Consider the following 24,766-nt stretch of genomic DNA (forward strand, 5'->3'; position numbering starts at 1 on the left):
CAAAGCCCGCCGGAGGCAGGGGGAGGAGCTAAGCGACTCAGCGTCGGAAGAGTCCAGAAAGGGCAATGCCCCAGCGGGCAGGAGGACCCAGAGGAGGAGAGAGCAGCGGAAAAGGTGGAGCAGGGCTAGGATCTTAAACTGGTGTCAGAGGGGAGGAGACTCAGACGGGACTTCGACGATCTAGGGTTTAAGACGTAGGGCTGCACGCTGCGGCTTTGAAATGGAAACTGAACTTCAATAAAGACTTTTGTACATTACAACAGCCTAGCATTGGTCCTCTGTGAGCTGGGACCTAGAGGCAGCTCTGACAGTAACATAATATTTTGATGTAAGAGTTAATTTCGCGTGCACTGCGCCGTTGAGAATGATAAACACTGTCATTGAGTCTGACAAGTGCCGCCGTTGTGAATGACAAGCGCCGCTGCTGGCACGGCACATCTTGGGTAAATGAGCGCAAAAGGCGAAAGTCCTTTAGTGAAATAGTAGGTATACATTTTGGTAATACCTAGGTATATATGCATTTTGTTTTTCTAGCTTGATCAAAATTATTTATTTTTTCATAACAGGTAGATAGTTAAGAGCTTAGGCAGCTTCAGTGGTGGGCACCTGGTGCCCGCCAGAATTCGGCGCCCGGGTGCCCTGCACTCCTTGCACCCCCGGGTAAAGACAACCCCCGGGGGTATATCCCTTGTGTTGCTGTTTCGGCTACCTAAAGCAACAACTCTCACACAATTGCATCTCATGTCAGCAAGAGAGGGAATTATCTATATTCAGAACATGCCACATGTGACACAGAACAGAGGGTTGTAGAGTTATATTTTCATGGCTCTCATACCGAGTGTTGGAGATTATTGAACTTGCTTGCAGAATGCAAGCTGTATTTACTATCAGTAAAAAGATTTTCTCTCTGAAGGAGCTAATCATTTCAACTGGTTCCAATTAAACACTCAAATGCAGGCTTGAAGATGAGCACAGAAGTCCTAACAATGTCATTATGGGAATGCTTCAATTTGAACGTGCATAAGACTTTTAGTGGATCATGCTAATTACTTGCACCACTATGCAGGATCAGGGATAGTGGATGAAGTTTATAGTGAGTGGGGAAGTAAGTAGCTTTCTCTTTACACTAATGATGAAATATGGTTTTGAGGGAGAGGGAAAGCATTTTCTCTTGCCCTCTCCCCTCTCGTGGTTCCTATGGAAACCAGCCTAAGTGGGTGTGCTGTTTCCATGCTTATTGAAGATGTAGATTTCACATCTAAGATGGAATTACAATTACAAATGGTGCTCTTGAGCAAAATGGAAAATCAGTTCAAAGTCACAGGCAGAGGATTGTATTAGATAAACACTGATTGGGAACAGAGAAATCGTGGCCGTTTCAAAGATAGTGGCATTCCAGAAGTGTAGCTCCGGATGTGTTACAGCAACCCAAAACTCGACACATGGGATGCACAACTTGTAAAAGAAGACATCGTATCACACAGGGTCTCTGATACTTCCTGTGTCAACTGCATCACCAGTGCTGCTGACCGGCAAATCTGCAAATGAGGACCAAGAAAGCAAGATACCCTTGAAAAAACATATGTGAGCTCAAACAGTGCATTACAGCCCCCTGGTTCCTTTAAACCAAATGCAGACATGCCTGTATCTTTCTCTGTCTAGGAAAACTATTGCTCTATTTTTATCACTCCTTCTTGTCCTGTTCCTTCCTGCTTGCTTTATTCAGAGGTGGAGAAGGAAGAAACTGTTGAACTTAAGAGTGTGTGCTGCTAAACCACAGAGCCTAGGACTTGCCAATCAGAAGGCCGGTAGTTCGAATCCCTGTGATGGGGTGAGCTCCCGTTGCTCGGTCCCTGCTCCTGCCAGCCTAGCAGTTTGAAAGCAACACAGTGCAAGTAGATAAATAGGTACTGCTCCGGTGGGAAGGTAAATGGCGTTTCCGTGCGCTGCTCTGGTTCTCCAGAAGCGGCTAAGTCATGCTGGCCACATGACCCGGAAGCTGTACGCCGGCTCCCTCAGCCGATAAAGCGAGATGAGAGCCGCAACCCCAGAGTTGGCCACGACTGGACCTAATGGTCAGGGGTTCCTTTACCTTTTACCTTTATGGTCCCCAGCTTATTTTTTTTCTATTATAAAGTGATGTATGGAACTGATATATAAGCCCCCTATTCTATGAATTAGGAGGGGGAAGGGAACATGTGCATTGCCTCTACTTTTGACTTCCACATGGTCATTTTAAGCCTTCACAGTCCCTATGCAAGGACAAATGGAGAAGGACATAAGAAGAGGCCCATCTTGTCCAGCATCTTGTTCTCACAGTGTCTACCCAGATGCCTGCAGGAAACCTACAAGGAGGACCTGAGCACAAGAGCACTCTGTCCTCTTAAGGTTTCCAGCAACTGGTATTCAGAAGCATGTTGCCTCTGACAGTGAAGATGGAGCATAGCCGTCAAGGTAGGAGGGTGTCAGCTGCCATCTGGGCTGTGCTCCTTACCTGACTGGCAAGCCAACAATCGCAAAGGGGTGAGCCAGTATAGCCACAACTGTTCTCACTGCCTTCCCTGCTGATCAGTGGACCCCATTGCTCAGATGATTCCACAGGGACAACAAAGGGAGCCTGCTCTCCTTTTCTGAAATCCCTAAGCCACTCTATCACTAATCCTGCACCCCCAATAAAACCTTTTGGGACTTCTACCTCCCCACATTTTAAGACGGGGGACTATGTTGTGACTTCTACTTAAAAGGCTTCACATCTGCCCTGCTTTCTTGCTATTGTAACTTGAATCTATTAGTTTGCTATCCTGCATGCACAGTGGCATGAAGGCAACATAACTTTTTATTCATCTGACAAAACATATGTACCCTGCATCCACTAAAGCCTCTAAGCAGCTTACACAAAACAATATAAAATATTGATGAAAGATACAGAAAAATCAAAGGTTAAAAGCTAATTGACATAAAATTTATTAAAAAAACCCCAAATCTATATTTTGTTTTAAAGCAGCTTTAACACATATGCACATCATAAAATTGCATGTTGACCTTACTTTGCAACCATCTGTTAACAAAGATAGTCCTAGGCAGGTCCAGAACTTTCTGTATTGCCAGAACTAGGAATGTCCCTGCTTCCAATTAACAGTTGCCTTTGCCTCTTCAGAATGGTAACAGTCAATCTAGATTCTGTATGTTGCTGGATTTGGGCAGCAACTCCTTGTATTTTGAGACTAATTGCTCTCCTACTGTACCACTTGAAAGCTGGTGGTTTGTTTGTTTGTTTGGGGTTTCTTTTTGGTTGAAAGTGTATTCAAAACCAACAGCTGCTTCCTGCTGAGATTTCTCAGTGCCTTGTGGGCTTGTTTTAAACAGTTCTCCGGCAATGGCTGAATTCCTCTGATCGGGAGGAACTTGTTCCATGGAGTTTAGGGTCTGGCCACCATGGCGAAGGCGGAGACCCACTAAAAACCACAGGCGGGTGAAGCCTGTGGACGTGGGATTCGGCTGCCACCTTTTGCGCCTCCCCTACTTGCGGGGAAACCCGGTTTCGGGGATCCGGAGCGACATGGGGTGAGTGGTGCGGTGCTTTGAATCAACTGCTTTTTTCATGGAGTGAAGCCACATTGCTGTTGCCGGAGAGCGCTGACTTTTTCCTGTGGACAATTTGATCTTGAAACAACTACCCGTGAGTAGAATGGAAAATTGGATTTTTAAACGTCTTAATTTGGCATTGAACGGGGGAGGTTTTAAACAGGAAGTCCGCCTCCCCTTTTTGTAAATAGACTAAAGCAAAGAGGTTGCAAGCTAAAGTTTTGGAAAGTCTTTTGTAAAGAATTAAATTTCCATCGGCTAAAATTGTTAAACCCCCCTTGGAAGCAGAAGAAGAGGGGGGAAATTCTAGATCATCTAAGCCTGCAGGAGAGAGAGCGAAGAAAGATAAATTATCACCGTTTTGAACCTGGAAACGGGCTGCCAATAAAAGTGACGTTTTGGGAAAGTTCATTGACTGTGAATAAAACCTATGTGGACAGATAGCTAAACAAGAGAAATATATTGTTTCCATTGTTTCCTTCTGCGCTCAAAAAGGAGCAAAAGTAACTGAAAATTGAAACTAATTTTGTTGCTGGATCTGCGTTTAAAAGGATTGATACAAATAGAAATTGTTTCCTCTAGAGGGAGTCTTTGAAACTGTTACAGGAGTGGATCTAGGGAATTTCCCAGCTGCAGAGATAAAAGACTGTGAGAATCAGGGATTGACCTTGAACGGGTAAGAATGTTGACAGAAGAAGCTTTAGTGACTGCATTTTGTAAGATAAGTGCTTTATTGGATCAGCTTCATAAGAAGACAGATGTTATGATTATTAAAATTGATAATCTGGGACAAAATGTGACTGACTTGGGACAAAAAGTGAACATCTATGCAGAAACTACGACATGGCAAGTTGTGGAGAAGGTGAGGGAGGAAGTGGTTGTTGAACCTCAAGTAATACAAGTGGAGAGAGCCCCAGCCTTACAGAGGCAATTTGATGAATATAAGTTGTTGCCTTCTATGACTGAATTTAGAGAAAGTCAGATTTTGAGGATCGGAGCCTCGCTTGGACTGGAGAAGGAAAGATGGACAGATCCCCTTATACAGGGATGTTCTGGCTTTTGGGATTTGGATTTGGGTCAGGAGAAGATCGGAGTTGTGGGGGCTTCCAGCTTTGGAGGAATTTTGAAACATGTCCTGAAATATCTTTTGGACTTTAATTTTGACTATGGAGAATGGGCTGACCTGTCGAGAGGAATAAAGACATTGTTAGGTTGGAGCTTCCCCAAGATCTACTCCTCAGCGCCAAAGGAAGGAAATTAAGAACAAGATCAGCAGAAGATAAAGTAAAGCGTATGTATAAATATGAAAAAGATCCGTAGAAGGGACATGGAAAAGAGTTAAGAGCCTCGGACAGAAGATCACCAGGTTGATGGACCATATGGAATTGACAGAAAGGACTGGCAGAATCCGAGACCAGGGAGAAGAGACGGTGGAAGAAGATTGGAAAAAAAGTTTAAAAGTTATTTATAGAAATATTGTAAAATTAATGAGTGTTAGAAAAATGTTGGAATGAAATTACATGGCTACAGTAGAAATGATATAAGGAGTTAAGTACAAATAAGTTTTATGGTATTAATGGTAAGATAAGGTTAAAATAAATTAAGATAAGAATGGATTTGCTGAAATAATTAATAACTAGAATACAAAAAAGGGAGGTGTGAGGAGGTCGATGAAACAAGTAAATGAAAGACAAAGAAATGGAAAAATTGGATGTGTTTTCAGCTGTTTTTGTTTTTGTTTTTGTTTTGTATTGTTTTTTTGTTTTGTGTATTGATTTGTTTTGCTTAATTTTTTAAAGTTTTTTTTCTTTCTTCTTCTTTCTGTAATCTTTAAACCTTTAATAAATATCATTTTTTTAAAAATAAAACAGTTCTCTAATTTTGGTTTTAAATTCAGGGCATTATCCCTCTTCTGCTGTGTCCAACTGCTCCCGAGTATGAGTAACTTGCTTGTGGATGACTGGAATGGCTGGACATGGCTAGCAATAGACTGAGCAGCTTAATTCCATTATGTTTCAGTCTGGCTGGCACTCCGTCTCAGGTCCATTGCATTCCATTCCATTTTGTGCAGATGGTTTTTTAAAAGAATGCATAGGAAGTCCGTATTTAATTTGTGTGCACTTTTCAGTGCTTTTCAATGCATTCATCCAAATACACACACACACACACACACACACACACACACACTACACTCATCTTTTATGTAAAATATAAATGTTTGTCTGTATTTTTTGTGCACCAAAAGAGCATCTCAAACTCTGAAGAGTGTAATCTGAGTAATAATAATAATAATAATAATAATAATAATAATAATAATAATTTATTTATATCCTACCCATCTGGCTGGGTTGCCCCAGCCACTCTAGGAGTTGTGTTCTTATCTGCAAGAAAGTTCAGGGCTGTCAGATCAGTGTGGACAACTGTGAGAAGGCGACTGAACAGATTCCTCCGCCTTCCCTTAACAAGGCACATAATAATGCTTGGTTCCAATAGTTTATACTCAGCCCATGACTGTCAGGGAAGGAGGGAAAAGCTGAGTCCCGTTGTCTGGGGAAGGGTAAAACTTCTGCCCTGCTTGCAAAAGATTCCATGTTCAATCCCTGGCATCTCTGGGTAGAACTGGGAGAGAACCTTGCTTGAAACCCCTGAGAGTCACTGCCATGGGGTCAGCAAACTTTTTCAGCAGGGGGCTGGTCCACTGTCCCTCAGACCTTGTGGAGGGCCGGACTATATTTTGGGGGCAAAAATGAATGAATTCCTATGCTCCACAAATAACCCAGAGATGCATTTTAAATAAAAGCACACATTCTGCGGGCCGGATTGAGAAGGTGATTGGGCCGGATCCGGCCCCCAGGTCTTAGTTTGCCTACCCATGGACTAAGGGAACTGATGCAACATAAGGCAGCTAACCATGCTGCTATATTGCACCCAATGACACATGTGGCAGCATGGATCACACCTTGTTTGCTTCCCTCCCACAATTCTCCAGTGTTGAAAAGATCATATCCCAAGGGGATGATGATGATAATTTGAAAACAGAAAACAGGAGCATCACTGTCCAAAACATGGACGGAAATGCTCTCTCCCCTGCAGTGATCTATCCCTCATCTACCCTGTTGAGAGAGGACCATCATCATAGCACTAACTGACGAGTGTGGGGCTTTTAATCAGTGGGGGAAGAGAGGTTTTATTAAGTGCAATTCAGCTTCCAGCTAATCAGCCAGCAGCAATTGAGGTCCTCAAGGTTTCTTACTAAATCTAAATGGAGATTATTGTGACAGGAGAAATTGCTTCTACTCTATTTAACAGAGCTCCGTAGCTAGGAAAGGATTAGCCAGGAAAATTAAGAGATATGACAGTTGGAAAACAATAGGCGCACCACTGAAATATTTGCAGCCTTCATCAGGTGATTGGTCTATCAAATCCAGTTCTGCCTATTCTGGTGGTTAATTTTCCAAGGACTTCAGCAAAGGTTGTTTCAGTCACTTGCTATCATTCACTTTTAGCTGGAAAGCAGGAAGACTAACCATAATGCATTTTAAGCATCTGTATATAAAGCATGTGTTCAATCAATGCACTGCGGCCTGTCTCCTCTTTGGGCTTATCCACACGTACCTTTCCTCCACTCTTTTCAGGGCTGGTTCAGCAGCAGGTGAGAATGAAGACTTAGAAACTCAAAGTAAAGTCAGCTTTTATTTAAGAAAATAGTATACAAGCAAAGTGCACCCAGGCACAACTGCCCTAAGTGGCAACTTTGCCAAGACTAACTCTTGGCCCCTCCTCTCTCCTCCTAAGCCTCCTCCTCTAGATGTCTCCCAAGCCAGTATAAACTCTGGCGACAAGGGAACCTCCTATGGACTTTCTGAGCTTTCTTTTCAGCTGCATTCAAACCCCTGTGTGACCTTGGAGTCAAAAAGGACAGGGGAGCTTACTACAGTGGGACAGAGCAATTGTTGCAAAGCTGTTGCAGCTTCTGTCCCCTTCTCCTCTTCTCTTTTAGGTCTGGGGCCTGAAGTATCTCCCTCTGCACCTTGTCGTGCCCTTGAAGGGCTTTCTGCCTTTGGCTCTTTCCGTTGAGCCTGTCGTTTCTTCCACCTCCCAGCCTCCACCCTCATCTGACCTGTCTTCAGAGTGCCATCACCACAATCCAGGTTGTGAGCCTTCCTCCTCTGCAACTTACCTAGGGGGTTCTTCGGCTGGAGCCCTTCAGCCAGTCCCTGGCAGTTCTTTCCAGGTATGGTCTGCACTTTAAAACTTCATGTCTGAGTACCTTTTATTTTATTTTTTCAATCTCTGCAGCTTTTCCATGAAAACCCACTCTTTAAAGCTCAGTTAGAGCAATCAGCAATCCAAGGAACGCTCACATTGATGTTTGTTGCTACGGAGCACTTAAGAGCAAGTTTTCACGAGGAAAGCTCTGGGGCAATAGACAAACAGACACAGAGCTTTCTAGTGCAGACCTGTGCCTGGAAAGAGCAGGGCTAAAGGTAAGGGTGGATAAACCTTTTGTGGTTCGAGGACCCGACCACCGTGACGTGAAAAGAAGACACAGGGACACGTGATATAAGGTTAATGGGCTAGAAAAGGCCACAACTTTATTGATTACAGCAATGAAAAGGTATTGGCTTAGGCATTGGATCGCGAAACAAGTGGGTTTATTCACCAGGGGTTCATCACCTGTTGATGCTAATCCAACTATAGGCTCACCCCTGCTGTCACCGAGGGTCGTGCCATGGCCTCCCGCCAAGCAGGCATCGGACAGAATACACGACCGCCAGATTCCTTTAACGGAATACCCCTAAACATTGAAGGCATAGGCGATGGCCACACCTAGTACTTCGACACACCACAGCACATTATTCCAATGCCTAACCTACCCACCAATACCACAAAAGTTGTGACGATTGCTACGAGGTAGGCGAAAAAACCAAAAAGCCTAATGCCAAATGGAAAAACTCCTACCAGGCCCCCCGTGCAACCAGGGCGACCAACCTAAGGTCCATAGCAAGGCCAATGACCTAAGCCCTAACTCAATGGGAGTGGAGGGTGGGTGACTCGCACAGGACGATGAAGAGAAATGAGGCCGGGGAGAGGCTGACGCTGCAGCATCAAGGCTGCTGGACACGCCCCCCCACGGCACCTGGTTGGACGGCCACCGGGGGGGGCGTGAGCGCCAGCCAGGTGAGCTGGAGGCAGGGGGCTACGCCCCCTGCTAGAGGCGGTGTTCAGGCTCCCGCCCACAACCACTCCCCTCTCTTTCAGGGAGGAGAGTCTTTATCATTCTGAAGAACAAAAGGCACCCTGATTTTAAAGCTTGTCTTTCTACTGACCTCCCTGTGTGCCATTTTTTAAAAAATAATTTTTTATTAACTTTCTTTTGTATTTTAACAAACATATCATATCAATAACATACATGTTACAAATCTTCATCCCCTTTCCTCCCAGGCTTCCCTGGGTTTGTTACCCCCTTACTGCTGTTTCCACCAATTCACCATATCATTTCTTCTTTGTTTTAAATGTTCTATATTTAAAAAGTATGTATGTTTATTTAAATCCTGCCATCAAGTCAATGTTCTTTTTTGTTTCTGCAAATATAATATAAAAGGTTCCCACTCTTTTTCAAAGTCACTGTTGTCCTTTTCTCGTAGTCTATCTGTAAATTTTCCCATTTCTGCGTAGTTCATCAATTTCTCTTGCCATTGTTCTTTTGTTGGAATTTCTCCAGTCTTCCAGTTTTGAGCTACCAAAATTCTCGCCTCCATAGTAGCATACATGAATAATGTCCTCTTCTCTTGCGGCAGATCTTGATCTAGAATCCCAACAGGAAAGCTTCTGGTTGTTTAACAAATGTCATTTTCAGCATTTTTTTTCAATTCATTGTATATTTCCCAATATGTTTTTACATTTTTACAATCCCACCACATATGGTAAAAAGCACCTTCAGCTTCACACCTCCAAGACTTCTTCTATTCATTTTTATATATGTTTATGTTTTTTGCTGTTATCCATACACCCAAATATTTTACCTTTTTACCATTTCTGTTACTTCTTTCCTCTCATTTTCTTTAAGGTTTTTAAATAGCAGTTTGGTCTTATTTTTATTTAATTTAAATCCTGCCACTTGTCCAGACTCTTGTATTATGTTCATTACTTTTGGGAGGGAGATTTTTGGATCTTCCACAGTGATTACCAGATCATCCGTAAAGGCTTTCAATTTATGCTCACTTCTTTTTACTTTTATTCCCAATATTTCTTTATTTTCTCTTACTTTCCTCGTCAGTACTTCCAGTACCAGAATGAACAACAGCGGTCATAACCGACATCCTTGTCTTTGTGTGCCATTTTTTGACTGCCTGTCTTGGGTCATTTTTTTTCTGCACATCGCCAGAACAAACCTTGCTGCCAGGTTTTAGCCACATCGCCAGAATCTCAAGTCACCATTTTGTGCCACTTTAGCTGAAATGGATGTATTGATGTTGAGCTGTTCCTTAAATCTGAGAGTTGCTTCTCTCACCATGTCCTTTGAGGTACCAACAGCAACTCACCTCTCCTTTCTTCAAAGTTGTGTGCAGAGAAGTATTTAATGACATGAAGGCAACTCCCAGGAAAGATGGCGAATCGAGCGTTCTGGAACTGGCTCTGCAGTTCAAAGGTTTGTTTACAGATCCATGGGGTGTTTGGTCATTTATATTATTCAGCTAGATAAATTGCCCTCACATTTTGGCAGGCATGAAAACTACTCTTGGGAGCTATCCAATGTACTGGAACTGTAATGTGAATTGTAACTGGGAAGGAGAGTTGCTGTACTGCTGTACTGCAGAAAGAATAATTAGGTTCCGCTGTAAGGTGAAGTAGTTTAAGATGATGAGAAGCAAGATAGGCCATCTTATAGTCAAGAAGAGAGCTAAGCTAATCAAACCAATGAGCTTCATCAAAACATCACACATACAAAATTTTCACAAAAGTGTTTCCATCACCAAAGTAACTGGATCAACATCCTGTCTCACCACTCTGAACTGCATTTGTTTCATTGCCCTTATATCACAGCAAGGCAGGGAACAAGCTCCCACATTGCCAAGGCAACCAGGCCAATGCTCCTTGCTTTGCCAAGCTGTGCTGTGAGGACAAGCAATGAATGCTCCATGATGAAGCAATCTGGTATGGCAGGAGGTGTCAACCCGATTGCCTCAGCAATGAGGACACATTACATTGCTTCCTGAGAATACAGCATTGGTTTTGTTTGCTCTTACCACTGCTACATAGTCAAATCTGATTGGCTATTGACCTAAGTGGTACTCTGATGTCCTTGCATTTGTTGCATACTTTGTGATTGCTCATGATCTTTCTTTCTTTCTTTCTTTCTTTCTTTCTTTCTTTCTTTCTTTCTCTCTCTCTTTCTTTCTTTCTTTCTTTCTTTCTTTCTTTTTCTTTCTTTCCTGCAACACTTTTCTTCAGAATTATTCAACTCTGACATATTTCAGAATTTAATCTCCTGTAGAAAGTGATGGCACTGCAGTTATCTTTAGAAGGATGTATGCCTATAGCTGAACAATTTGTGTAGATCACTTTCTGTTTTCATGAAGCAGCTCATACTTTCTACCTAAACAACCAAGGAAAGTCTTGTCAAGTATCTATCCAAGTTGCTTGAGATATAGCAGATTCTGTCTTGGAACTGCCTGATTGAAGATCCAGCTTGTGCTGTCATTTCTTTTGAGAAAGCTTCACATAATTTGGATCAACATGCATACATTAGTCACACCTAACACCCTCATCACACATTACTTCACAGTTGAGATATGTGATTTGGTGCGTGCATGCCTATTTCTTACACAAGGTTAAAGAAAACTTGGTTAGTGAATGAGTAAGCAGCTGGCTCACATAGGCAGGAATAACCAGCTGCACAAATATGATACGGGGGACATCTGGCTTGCCAATAGTATATGTGAAGAATATCTAGGGGTTCTTAGTAGACCACTTGACATGAGTCAACAGTGTGATGTGGCAAAAAAGCTAGTGCTATTCTAGGCTGCATCAACAGCAGTATGGTGTCCAAATCAAGGAAAGTCCTAGTACTGGTCTATTCCATTCAGACCACACCTGGAGTACACTTGGAAGGTGATGGACCCGCCTTACTTGGAGGTATTTAAGCAAAGGTTGGATGGCCATCTGTCATGGATGCTTTAGTTAAGATTCCTGCATTGCAGCGAGTCAGACTAGATGAGCCTCAGCGTTACCTCCAACTCTCCAGTTCTATGATTCTGTGTTCTGTACTTGTAAATATCTAGTTATACATTTTTCATTAAGGTGTATACCTGACTCCCACTTATTGCAGCTAAATTTCAGGTCTGCTTAAATCCCAAAGAGTTCTTCTTTGCAAACAGCCCTCACCTTCAGATCTATATATTAATAATGATGTGATAAAAATTGCCTTTTGAAACATTTTGTACAATGCAGCTCTAATCACCACCATAATGATAGGAATGTATGCACCTTTCAACATTTACTGCTACAGGGAAATGTTATTCCAGCCTTTTGTCCTTCAGGATATATTGACTTGAGTGCATTAACTAAAACGGTAACATTTAATTATTCCTATGCCGTTCCAGTACCTCTCAGCTGTGCATCAAATACACAATACCAAAATGGGAAGCCTACTTTCCATAACTAAATATTTATAGCTGTAGGATATCCGGTCATGAACAGTTGTAGAAACTAAACTCTTTAAAAAGAACACTGAACTCTTGTCCCCAATGCTATACTGAAAAGTTACAGGCTTTCTGAAACAGGAATTCACATTTCAAAGAAGAGATTGAAGGCAAAACCATATAGACATCTATTCTGCAAGACTTTAGTTAAAGAAATGCTCATACATTCAGCTTCTCTACCACTGAAAACAGAAGGATGTAAAAGTATCTTATTTTGTTAATTTAAAAGATTTTTTTAAAAAATATATTTTTTATTGGTTTTTGCACATATTTTCCAAACATAACATCCCATCCTATGCAGCATAACATACCTTCGGCTATCACAGGCAGAGACTTCTGTCAACCTTGACTAATGGTTTTCTAACTTCCTTTCTGATTTTGCATTTTATTTTAATAGTTATTGCTATAAAATCCATATCCTAAATAAACTCCTTCTTAGTCCTCTTTCGCAACAATTCATATGGTTCTCCTTACAAAACTTCTTGCAACCCTACAAGTGATGTCAATTGATTACAATTGTCTTTCAAATATATCATAAATTTATTCCAGTCTTTCAGGAAAGTCTGGTCTTGCTGGTTCCAAATTTTCCCAGTTAATTTCGCCAACTTGGCATAGTATATCAGTTTCATCTGCCACTCTTCTTAATTTAAAAGATTTAAATACTGCCCAGCAGTGGAGCTTGCAGGCTGATTCACTAAACAACATAAAATAATGCACAATTACTTTATTTTTTGTGGGTCATAATAGAATGCCTTCTGTGGAACAGTTACAGATAGGTAGCCGTGTTGGTCTGCCATAGTCAAAACAAAATAAAAAAATTCCTTCCAGTAGCACCTTAAAGACCAACTAAGTTAGTTCTTGGTATGAGCTTTCGTGTGCATGCACACTTCTTCAGATACACACTGTTCTGTGGAACAGTTCTGTGGAACTGTTCTGTGGAACAGTTACTTTGACTATGGCTGCAATCATACATTGGCAACAGTGTGACGTATTGTACATTTTTACTTAATAACGTAAGAAGATCCATGCTGGATCCATGTGGCCCAGCATCCTGTTCTCACAGTGACCCACCAGGTGCCTATGGGCATCCCAGAGAGGGAACATGAGTGCATCCACATTCTCCCCGCTTGTGGTTCCCAGGAAGCAGTTGCTCTGATAGTAGCTGTACAACATAGTTATTGTGGACAATAAAAAAGGTAAAGGTAAAGGACCCTGGATGGTTAAGTCCAGTCAAAGGCGACTATGGGGTTGCAGCGTTCATCTTGCTTTCAGGCCAAGGGAGCTGGTGTTTGTTCACAGACAGCTTTCCGGGTCGTGTGACCAGTATGACTAAACCGCTTCTGGCGCAACAGGACACTGTGACAGAAACCAGAGCGCCTGGAAATGCCACTTACCTTCCCACCGCAGCGGTCCCTATTTAATTACTTGCACTGGCATGCTTTCGAACTGCTAGGTTGGCAGGAGCTGGGACAAAGCAACGGGAGCTCACGCCATCATGGAGATTTGAACCGCCGACCTTCTGATCGGCAAGCCCAAGAGGCCCAGAGGATTAGACCATAGCACCACCAGTGGACTGTAGCCACTGATAGTCTTATTCTCCTTTATCCTCTATGAACCCTCCTTGAATTTTCCCAATCCCTTTTAAAAACCATCTAAGCTGATGGTCTTCAGTATATTTTGTGATGTAGCACAACTAGTCAACTCAATGCAACCATCATCTACTTCTGGGATGGGGAAACTGGTGCCTTGTGAGCCATTTGGCCTAATTTTGTGTGATCCACAGCCTCCAGATACCACGGGCTCATTGAACACCGATTTATCCAGGTAGAGCTGGGAACAATTCCTGTCTGAAATGGAAACCCTGAAGTATTATTACCAGACAGTTTAGACAATACTGAGTTAGAATGATTGATCATTTGACTCATTAGGAGGCAGCTTTTGCATTCAAAGTATGTTTTCGACCACTGAGATACAACCCTTTCCATTATTTAAATTTAAAGTATACTTAAATTTTAGCTTTCCTATTGAAATCCATTAAGACAAAATTTTAGCTTTTGCACAAATTAGGACAAAACATTGGGTTGGATCATGCTCTTTGTAGTTTAAGCAAGTCATAGCAGGTATTATTTTGGGGTTCACAATTCTACTCTGAACATTTACACTCCCCTCCTACCTTGGGACCTTTATGTCGTGGGGAAGCCAGTAGGATCTTCACCAGCTTCAGGTGGTCACAAAGTGCAAGGGGGCTTTGATATCATTTTAGCAAAGGAGAACTCAGCCTCTCAGTGTAAGTATGTAACTGGCTGTATATTGTTTTAACCTGAAGGAAAGAAGATAAATGTAAACAGTGGCCTCAAGGAAAAGATGAAGGTGTGACTCTGCATTTAGAACAGCTCAATGAACAGAGCATATCACTGAGAACACAGTCTGAAAATGCAATGGATCAGAGAGAAGAGTCTTAGACTAATACGAAAATAATAAAAAATAAAAAAATCAGGCTCCAGCAAGCAAGTGAAAATTAGAACTTGGCCCCAAACCCAGGAAATGAAGTGCAAAAAGAAGAAAATACTTCCAAAGGGAATTTCAATTTCATGTCAAGCCCAAAAGATAAAATCCAAATCTTGCCTCATACCATTTATCTACCAAGTTAATTACAGATAGTTGGCCTGAAACAACAAGTTAACAATTTATGGAGAAAGGAGACTAACTGAGATAAGGCAGCTGATCTATGTGGAGTCTGAAGCTATCTGGCTTAGGGGCGATATGGAGATATCTATTAGCACTGGCTTCCTTGTTTCTTAGGGGCTCCTATGAGGAAAAAAGCAAGACAATGTAGAATTAGGACAGTTCATGAGAGGAGATGCTTTTTGTGACTATGGCTTCAGAACATTGTAATACCCATGTCTACATATATGGTGAGGAAAGTAATTAATGTAAACCCCTTTCTTTTTAAAGGGGTCCTAAGTATAATGGGTGGTATCCAATTGGTGTCTTTCAATTGACTGAAGGCATCCATCAGCAAGCAGAAATGAGAGGGATACATTTCTGGCAATTCTCCCTGCTCATGAAGCTCCTAAACTTTCCTTAAATCAGTCTCAGGGGGGGTCATACTGCCCAGGGCAGATTTTTTAGGGTGAGAGGGGTAATTAACAAAAATTGTTTCCCTCCTGATAGATGCTTCCTGTCAGCAGACTGTAGGAGCAGGTATCTTGGGATTCCTGCATTGTAGGAGGATTGACTAGATGGCCCTTGGGGTCCATTCCAACTCTACAATTCTATGATTTATGAGCTTACCACCTCATTTAAAGTTGTGCGTTTCTGGAGTCCACTGGTGTCCCCCCCCCACACCATTTGGACAAAGCAGTGAAAGATCAGACAAGTTCAAATGATTCTGAAGTTTTACTAGACACAGCTATAACAGGCTAAGAAAAGGAATTACACACACACACAAAACACCACACAGAGAGCAAATGGTTCTTATACGTAATGGTCTCTTTTCTGGCAAGCATAGGTTGCCTCAAGTACATGTCTGACTCTTAAGTTCATTTTTTTGAACAGAGTACTATATCACAAAATTTGTAGAAAGTAGAAAATCAGAAGGATAATTATGTTCCAATCCAGGCCACTTCACTTAAAAGTATGGACCGGACAAAAACAGAACAAAATGAAGAAGAGGAGGAGGAGGAGGAGGAGGAAATTATCCATTACTATCTCAGTAGAGGGTTAGCTAAGCTAACCTGTGGCATATAGATTCTATTGCTTTGTAACTCACATCATCTCTGACCACTGGGTATGTTGGCTGAGCCTGATGGAGCCCAGTAAACACACGTTTCCTGAACTTGGTCTATAACAGTATATAAAATATACACTGCACATCAACATATGATGTGTATGTATTGTTATTTTCAGCATTGTTTCACTTAGAATGCATCCAAGTGAGATCCTTGTGTGTGCTTGAATACTGCACAAACTCCTAGCCTCATCTAACAACACAAACACCATGCCTACAACCCTTTATCAAGGTGAAATGCAATCAATCAATCAATCAATCAAATAAATAAATAAATAAATAAATAAATAAATAAATAAATTTGTATATCACCCTTCATCTGTAGATCTCAGGGCAGTTCACAAGATAAAATTACAATATAAAAACCACAAAATACATAATAAAAATAAGAACAACTACAAACCAATAATCCCACCCCCACAACACATTTAAAAGGGCATCAGATGTCAGTCAGCCAAAGGCCTGGTTGAAGAGGGACATGTTCATCTGGTACCTAAAGGTGTATAATGAGGGCACCAGGCAAGCCTCCTGGCAAGGAGAGCATTCCACAAATGGGGAGCCATTGCAGAAAATGCCCGTTCACATGTTGCCACCCTCCAGAGCTTTCGTGGAGAAGGCACATGAAGAAAGACCTCAGATGATGATCACAAGATGCAGGTAGGTTCATATGGGGAGAGATGGTCCTTGAGATATTGCCATCCTGAGCTGTTTAAGCCTTTAGAGGTCAAAACCAGCACCGGAAACCAATTGGAAGCCAGTGCAATTGGGCCAGGATTGCCCAATTAACAGTTTAGAAATGGGTGCTGGGATGGATCCAATATGCTCTCCTACTTCTTCCCTGCCAAACAGCTGATTTTGCAAAAAAGGAGCTCTGCTCACATAGACCTAGATACTCCTGACGTTTTTTGTTAGACCAAAGACCAATATTATTATTGTTTTTTGCAGAATAAATCAGCCTCCGATGAAGAATGTACAGTAAAGTTTTCTCTTCCTGTGCTGTACTTTGCATTGTGTATATATCACTGAGCAAAGCATGCCACCAGTAATCATCCATCCCATTTTCTCTGCCTTTTTTCTCTTCCTTTAAAGAGTAGAGGATGAGATCCGCTGAGACCCAGGGAATCATTTGCTACAGAAATGGCTCTTGAAGTGGATATGCTCCATCCATGCAGATGCCCTCATTTGTCTGGGAACCAGTGATCTGTTTCTGTTATGTCTTCTTCTATGTTACATTAGTCCTCTGAGCAGCTTTTGTTGGGATAATCTTTTGCAGGGCTTCTCAAGCGGTTCAGAAAATCAAGGAAAGCATTGCCTGAAGTAGTGCGATGCATCTCCATTTACTCACAACCCATTCAGTTGTCTCCTGGCATTTGGAGTACACACTGAAATAGAATCTACTTATTGCCATATAAAAGCTATACTTGCATTGGATTGACAGGTATGCTGTAGCAGATTTGTGGTTTGCCAGTGAGTCGCATTAATGAAGATGCAAGAGTTCCATCGTAAGGCAATCACATCTGGACTCGAATCTAATTGCAGCGGAATGTGAAAAAACACATGCCAACCTTTGTAATACAGATCTCTGAAATGCAAAGAAGATGGATCAGGAGTTCAAATAAAGAACACTGGCATCCTCGTTGCTGTTGTTTGCTCAGAAATTCTAGGAAACAAATAAAATCTGTGCTGTTTTGAAATCCATGGATACAATCAATGCAGTTTTTGTGGGAATTAAGACTCAAAGTATATGGAAGACAGGCCTGGGCCATTTGACCCTTTAATTAGTTCTCTTTCCCCTCCTATAAAAACTACAGTGGTACCTCAGGTTACATACACTTCAGGTTACATACGCTTCAGGTTACAGACTCCGCTAACCCAGAAATAGTGCTTCAGGTTAAGAACTTTGCTTCAGGATGAGAACAGAAATCGTGCTCCGGAACGAATTAAGTACTTAACCCGAGGTACCACTGTACTCGAGACACTCTCTTTTAAAGTTTAAATAACATACAACTGTTACTGATCATACTTGCACTTGCAGATTAAATATACAATGCAGGTCGGTGATACTTAAATTGCTAAAACATCTTGCGTAGATTAAACTCTTACAGACTAACTAACTCTGAGGCAGACAGCAGCACAACACAACATACCTGCTGCTCTAAATGTTAAGACTGTTCCACTAACTGCCATAACTGTACCAACTGCCATAACTGACACAGAGTGTATGACACCACAGAGTTTTACAGCTCTTGCAATTAACTCTTTACATCAGGGTAGGCAAACTAAGGCCCGGGGGCCGGATCCGGCCCAATCGCCTTCTAAATCCGGCCCACAGACGGTCCGGGAATCAGTGTGTTTTTACATGAGTAGAATGTGTCCTTTTATTTAAAATGCATCTTTGGGTTATTTGTGGGGCATAGGAATTCGTTCATCCCCCCCTCCCAAATATAGTCTGGCCCCCCACAAGGTCTGAGGGACAGTGGATTGGCCCCCTACTGAAAAAGTTTGCTGACCCCTGCTTTATATATACATTTTGGATGCTAACATGCCACAGTTTTGAAAGGTTGTTGTGCTTAAACAACTTGGGACCAACGTACCTTAAGGATCATCTGCTCCCTTTTGCTCCACCTCAATCACTGAGAACCTCTGAGGAGGCACCTCTTGTGCTTCCCCAAGCCTCTGGGGTTCAGTGAGCTCTTACTAGGGACCGAGCCTTTAGTGTGGCAGCCCCTGTCCTGTGGAACTCCCTGCCAGTAGAGGTTTGGTAGGAATCATCCCTGCCTTCTTTTAGATGTCAGCTAATAATAGGCAGCCTTGGGAATGTGGATTTTCCTTCAGCCAACCTGTATTTAAAGTTATTTTTCTGATGTTTGGTTAATGCTGTTGTTCTAAACTTTGTATGGTGTACAGCACCTTGGTATATTTCTACAAAACTATGGTTTATACTGATATAAATAAATAAATAAATAAATAAATAAATAAATAAATAAATACCATAGCCTTCCTTTCCCCAGCCAGGCACCTTCCAGATGTTTTGGAATACAACTCCCCTGAGCTGATGGGGACGCAGTCCAAAATATCTGGAGGGTATCAGCTTAGGGGATGCTGCTGTGCCAATTTGCACCTTGAAGGGCAAAGGGGAGGAGTGATTTTCACTGAGACTGTCATGCAGTAAGCAGTGTTTAAACCCCATTTTGACTTGTGCCATGTTCCTGATCCTCATCAACTCAGTTGCAACCATTTAAAGGTGAGAAGAAGGAAAATTAACACCATGCCAAACTATGCATTTATTGTGTAGTTTGGCCCTCTGAAAATCTGCCTGTTTAGATCCTGAGAATGACCTTTCTCTTTTTCTTTCCATTTCTTATGTACAATATCTCTTTACTTGTTATACTGCTGTACCCCAATGGTAGCAGATAGCTGAAGCAGATTAGCTATGTTCAGTGGGGGAGCCCAACTTTCCTTGGACAAATGTTATAGAACAGATGTTGTCAGACTACAAATCCCATCATCCCCAACCATTGAATGTTGGAAGTTGTGTTCTAACAACATCTGGTCGGCACCGCATTGACTGCCTCTGCTCTAGATTTACTTTGTCTCATGACTCTAAGAGCGTGTGACCCCAGAGGTCCAAAAATGAACTCCTTGAATGGATATTCATTTCCTCCTTTCACCAGTCTGGTCCTCTTTAACTCTCCAATCGCATCCCTGTGACAAAATGATGCAGGAGATACGCTATGAACTACAGATGGATCGAGTTACAGTGTGGTTCCATCTCAAGCGGGTTGCTGCAAGAGCAGATTTGTGTCATGGAGCAGGTGATGGAAGCTCTTATAGGAAATGGTAATAATGAATGTCTCAAACTGAAGACTCCCAAGAGTCTCAATTAAATGTCTTTTTAGAACTGAGTAACCTTCAGCCTCTTTCAGGTACTCAGAAACTAGTTGGGTGATATGTTTTTTATCCCCCACTTTTTTTTTTTTTTTGCTGTTACCAACACACAACTTTCAGTGACATTTACTGATACCCAAGGTTTGATTTATTTTTTATTGACAGTCACTACTTCCAGGGATGCTTGACAACTCAGATCTAAAGCACCAATTTCTCCTCCCTTGACTGACATTCTTTGTGAATATACAAACAGGAAGGAAAAACTTAAGCTTAAATACCAATGGATTTTTTTTCTGGTACCTGACTAAAAGCAAAAACATTTGGAAACTTTCCAGGTAACCAAGGATATTGTTTAAGGTACACTCTGTCAAGAAGCTTGCAATGTGACAGGAAATATCTTGATTCAGTGTCCCCATGGAGCAGAGATTGCAAAAATATACATTAATGTGGTGTCCTTTCCAACTAAGTCACAGACCACTCTGCAAAATGATTCTGTTAAAATGATTAACTGTGCTTAGGAAATTCAAAATGTGATTTGATTACCTCTAAAAGAGCAGGCGTCAGAGGTAAGATTCTAGTCGTGAAGGAAGTATGCTTGCAAATGGTGCCAATTTCATCTGTACATAAAGGTGATGCTGTCATCTTGCAAGCAGAGAGATTATATTTATACCATGTATATGTGATGATGACATAAAAAGAAACATAGCCTTCCTGTGGACTTTCAGAAGTCAGTTAAGAAACGGCTGCAAGGAATGAAAGAATGGAGTAGGGGTTCTTAGTCTTTTGGGTCCTGTAGGTAGATTTGAGTTTTCAAAACCTATAAGGCAAGGGTGGGGAACCTTGGGTTTGGGGGTCAAATGTGACACTGTTTATTACATTTATTTCCTGCCCTTCATCCAAAAGGAATATGTACGGTATTTGAACTCTGATATTGCTTGCCTAGATGGAGAAGAGAGAGAACTGGGTGAGTGTATAAAGAAAGGTAAAGGTACCCCTGACTGTTAGATCCAGTTGTGGACGACTCTGAGGTTGCACGCTCATCTCACTCTATAGGCCGAGGGAGCCGGCATTTGTCCACAGACAGCTTCTGGGTCATGTGGCCAGCATGACTAAGTCGCTTCTGGCAAACCAGAGCAGCATACAGAAACGCCGTTAACCTTCCCACCACAGCGGTACCTATTTATCTACTTGCACTTTGATGTGCTTTTGAACTGCTAGGTTGGCAGGAGCAGGGATTCGAACCGTCGACCTTCTGATCAGTAAGCCCTAGGCTCTGTGGTTTAGACCACAGCGCCACCCGCATCCCTGTGTATAAGGAAACTAGCCAACAAATTTGCATGTGTTGCTCCACCCACTTCTGCCTCTGCCTTTGCCCACAAGTCATCCACAATATGGCTGCATGGAGACACTTTCTCTAAATGTGTTCTCCCCCTGTCTCTCTTGTGTTCTTTCTCAAGGAAGGAAGGGTGCCACATCCTATACTGGTCCCTTCTCAAGTCTCTATGCTGGTTGAAACCTGCCTTATATGGCACAAACTTGATTAATGGGAACCTGAAAGAAATGGAAAACAGAGAAGGGGGCTTATCTCCCACAGTTAACTAATTTTTGAAGAAACTTGAAAATGGTAGTTTCCTGAAAAATGCTACCACACAAACCTCTCTCCAACTACTCTTCTGCCACACTGGCTTTATCTAAATGTCAGAATTCGCTTTTCTGACAGCAATAGCTTTAAAAATACCAGGTTTACATATATTTTTTAAAAAAACACTAAAATAAAATAACTTCCTCCCCCCCCAGATTTCACCACTTATTTTGATGAAAACTCATTTGTCAGTCTTCGAGAAGCAAAGCTTTTTGAACCTCTATTATCTATTCATATTCAAAAGCAATCCCCGCAAAAAAGTTAATTTCTTAGACTTAGACAGCTGACAAATATTGCAATGACTAAAGTCTAAAGAAATCACATTTCCTTTTCTAAAAAAGTTAATATGCCTGAAAATGAATGTTTGCTGCCAAGGGCTTTGCTGCTGGCCTGGTCTTCACAATGAATAATAGAACTGTAATATAAGCACCAAGAAAGGCGAGAATCGCTTAGGATTTAGTTCAGTACTTTCTTTGACCTCCCAGCACAAACTATTCAGTGAAATAAGTTACTTTTTTAAAAACAAAAGTGGCATACTATTAAAGATGACACCATAATCTAGTCCTAATGTGGGTTCCTGTAATAAGCCTTCCCCTTTCCTAGGCATCCTTGGTTTGTGTTACAAGTTACTTGTGATCCAAATAGTTCTTTCCATAGAAGGAAGGCTGGAACGGGTTATGGGAAACATAGTGTCAGGGCTGCCCAAGGTCCCAGCTCACAGAGGACCAACGCCAGGTCGTTGTTATATACAAAAGTCTTTATTGAAGTTCAGTTTCTATTTCAAAACCGTGGCGCGCAGCTCTTCTTTGAAGTCTCTCAGCCCCACTCACCTCACAGAGTGTTTGTTGTGGGGGAGGAAGGGAAAGGAGAATGTTAGCCGCTTTGAGACTCCTTAAAGGGAGTGATAGGCGGGATATCAAATCCCAACTCTTCTTCTTCTTCTTCATGTCACTGACTCTTTATGGAATTATTTTTAGGTTCCCCCCACTAAAAGATGCTTTGTGCTTACCCCGAGTCTGTGATACCTATATGTCAAAGCTGCCCAAGGTCCCAGCTCACAGAGGACCAACGCCAGGTCGTCGTTATATACAAAACAAAAAAAATTCCTTCCAGTAGCACCTTAAAGACCAACTAAGTCAGTTCTTGGTATGAGCTTTCGTGTGCATGCACACGAAAGCTCATACCAAGAACTGACTTAGTTGGTCTTTAAGGTGCTACTGGAAGGATTTTTGTTTTGTTTTGACTATGGCAGACCAACACGGCTACCTATCTGTAACTGGAGTTATATACAAAAGTCTTTATTGAAGTTCAGTTTCCATTTCAAAGCCGTAGCGCGCAGCTCTACGTCTTAAACCCTAGACCGCCGAAGTTCCGTCTGAATCTCCTCCCCCCTGACACCAGTTTAAGACTCTAGCCCTGCTCCACCTCTTCCTCTGCTCTCTCCTCCTCTGGGTCCTCCTGTCCGCTGGGGCATTCCCCTTTCTGGACTCTTCTGACGCTGAGTCCCCTGACTCCTCCCCCTGCCTCCGGCGGGCTTTAGGACCTGGTTCCCAATCCGGGTTCTCTGCTGTCCCGCGCGCCTGTACAGTTGAACTTGGCTCTCGCGCCAACCCAGTGACCTTCCTCCTGACCGTTACACTGCTTCTGTCACTGCTTCCCTCTTCCGGGAGGCTAGCTGGAGCTGACCTCCCCTCCGTTCCCTGACTCTCCGATGGAGGCGTGGTCAGCCCTGACTCATCTTCTCTCCCTGCTGGGGGAGACGCTGGCCCCGATACCTGGGACTCTCCCCCCCCACTACGCTCTGGTGGGGAAGCTGGTCCTGATCTCCAACTGCTGCTCTGGGAGTCCCCGCTGGCCCCTTGCTTCTGGAGTGTCCCCCTTGGGACCCCCCTTGCCCTGGCCACCTGCGCCCCCTTCTGTGAATCTTCTGATTCGCTGGAGAGGCTCATGGAATCTCTCGGGCCACTGTCATCTTCTCCTACGCTGCCCTCAGATTCTTCCCCTTCGCTCTCCATTTCCTCTCTTCCCTGTGCCTCTGCTCCTGAGCCCCTGACACATAGGTATCCCTCTCCCATAGTTATACAATCCTTGTTGGCATCCATCTGTCTCGAGAGACAATGGAGTGCGTCTCCGGGGGTGAAGTCCCATTTATGGAGAATCACAGCATCTGCTGTGGCTGCAGAGATCAGTAACTGCTGCCTCCCACATTGTTTTTGGTGTGTTAGCAGCACCAATGTGAACTCTCTGGGGTGCAAGCCTGGGCAGTGTGTATAGAGGTCCTGGGCTGCCCAGATGACAAGACTGCCTTCTCAGCCTTGCTAATGTGGTCCAAAGGAAAGCAGAGCAATATGTTTGATACCATACTGACGGCAGGAGTTTCTGGAAGGAGGCGTACAAGGCACCATATCCAACTGTCTAAGAGACTCCACCCGGATTTGTGTAGGATTTACTTCTTAGCCTTTTCTTCTCCCAAAGATGTCCGGCAAGGAAGTGGCTACACATTTTTCCTTGGGGTTTACTCCCAAAGCCTTTCTCATAAATGAGTATAGCTGCAAAGCAGCAGAGGTTTAGGATCAGGGTTTTCCTTCTTCTTTCCTTCTCCCTCTACAACCTGTGCAGAATCCACCTTCTTGGCCATTGGACCCACTATTGGCTTCGTCTGCTCAATCCGCCTGAGTCTGTCTTCACATGTAGGGGAATTCCCTAACTCACCAAGAGTTTGAGACCCATTGGCTACCCTCACCTGCTTTAGCCAACCAGTCAAATCCATTTCTCAAGGTGTGGCCATTGTCACAAGCTGAGAACTTCTAGGAGCTACAAGTGAGAGCTGAATGCAGGATAGGGACTTAGAGTGGACAAACTACCCCCAGAAGGAGTGTGATGTATCTTCCACCCCTCTCCTAACACCCCATACACCCCCATAGAATCATAGAAACATAGAATTATAGAACTGGAAATGACCTTGAGGGTCATATAGTTCAATCCCCTTCAGTGCAGGAATTTCAAGAGTCCCCCATCCAATTTGAAACCATACTGGACCTTGCTTAGCTTTGCAAATGTGCTAGCAGTTATTGCTGCAACACTAGATGTAGCACTAGGTGAACAAGTCTTGTTCTGTGTTTTATGGGTTTTGTTTTTGGTTTCTAATTTTAATTC

At 42.7% G+C, this 24,766-nt stretch overlaps 1 long non-coding RNA gene across 6 annotated transcripts; it reads right to left on the reverse strand.

Moving 5' to 3' along the window:
- Positions 1 to 316: 316 nt before the first annotated feature.
- LOC309352365 lies at positions 317 to 18,695 on the reverse strand. 6 transcript variants are annotated; one of them, XR_014161244.1, is made up of 5 exons: positions 18,228 to 18,660; positions 14,999 to 17,740; positions 14,464 to 14,610; positions 11,029 to 12,984; positions 9,061 to 10,986 (listed from the first exon to the last, which is right to left on the reverse strand). It is a non-coding gene; the product is annotated as an uncharacterized lncRNA (long non-coding RNA). The 6 variants fall into 6 exon arrangements; XR_014161245.1 differs by lacking the exon at positions 18,228 to 18,660 and adding an exon at positions 18,104 to 18,221; XR_014161246.1 differs by lacking the exon at positions 18,228 to 18,660 and having other exon boundaries at positions 14,999 to 15,712; positions 16,063 to 18,049.
- Positions 18,696 to 24,766: the final 6,071 nt, after the last annotated feature.

The sequence above is a fragment of the Podarcis erhardii genome (assembly GCF_964252035.2).
Source record: "Podarcis erhardii genome assembly, chromosome: 11".
Classification (NCBI taxonomy): Eukaryota; Metazoa; Chordata; class Lepidosauria; order Squamata; family Lacertidae; genus Podarcis; species Podarcis erhardii.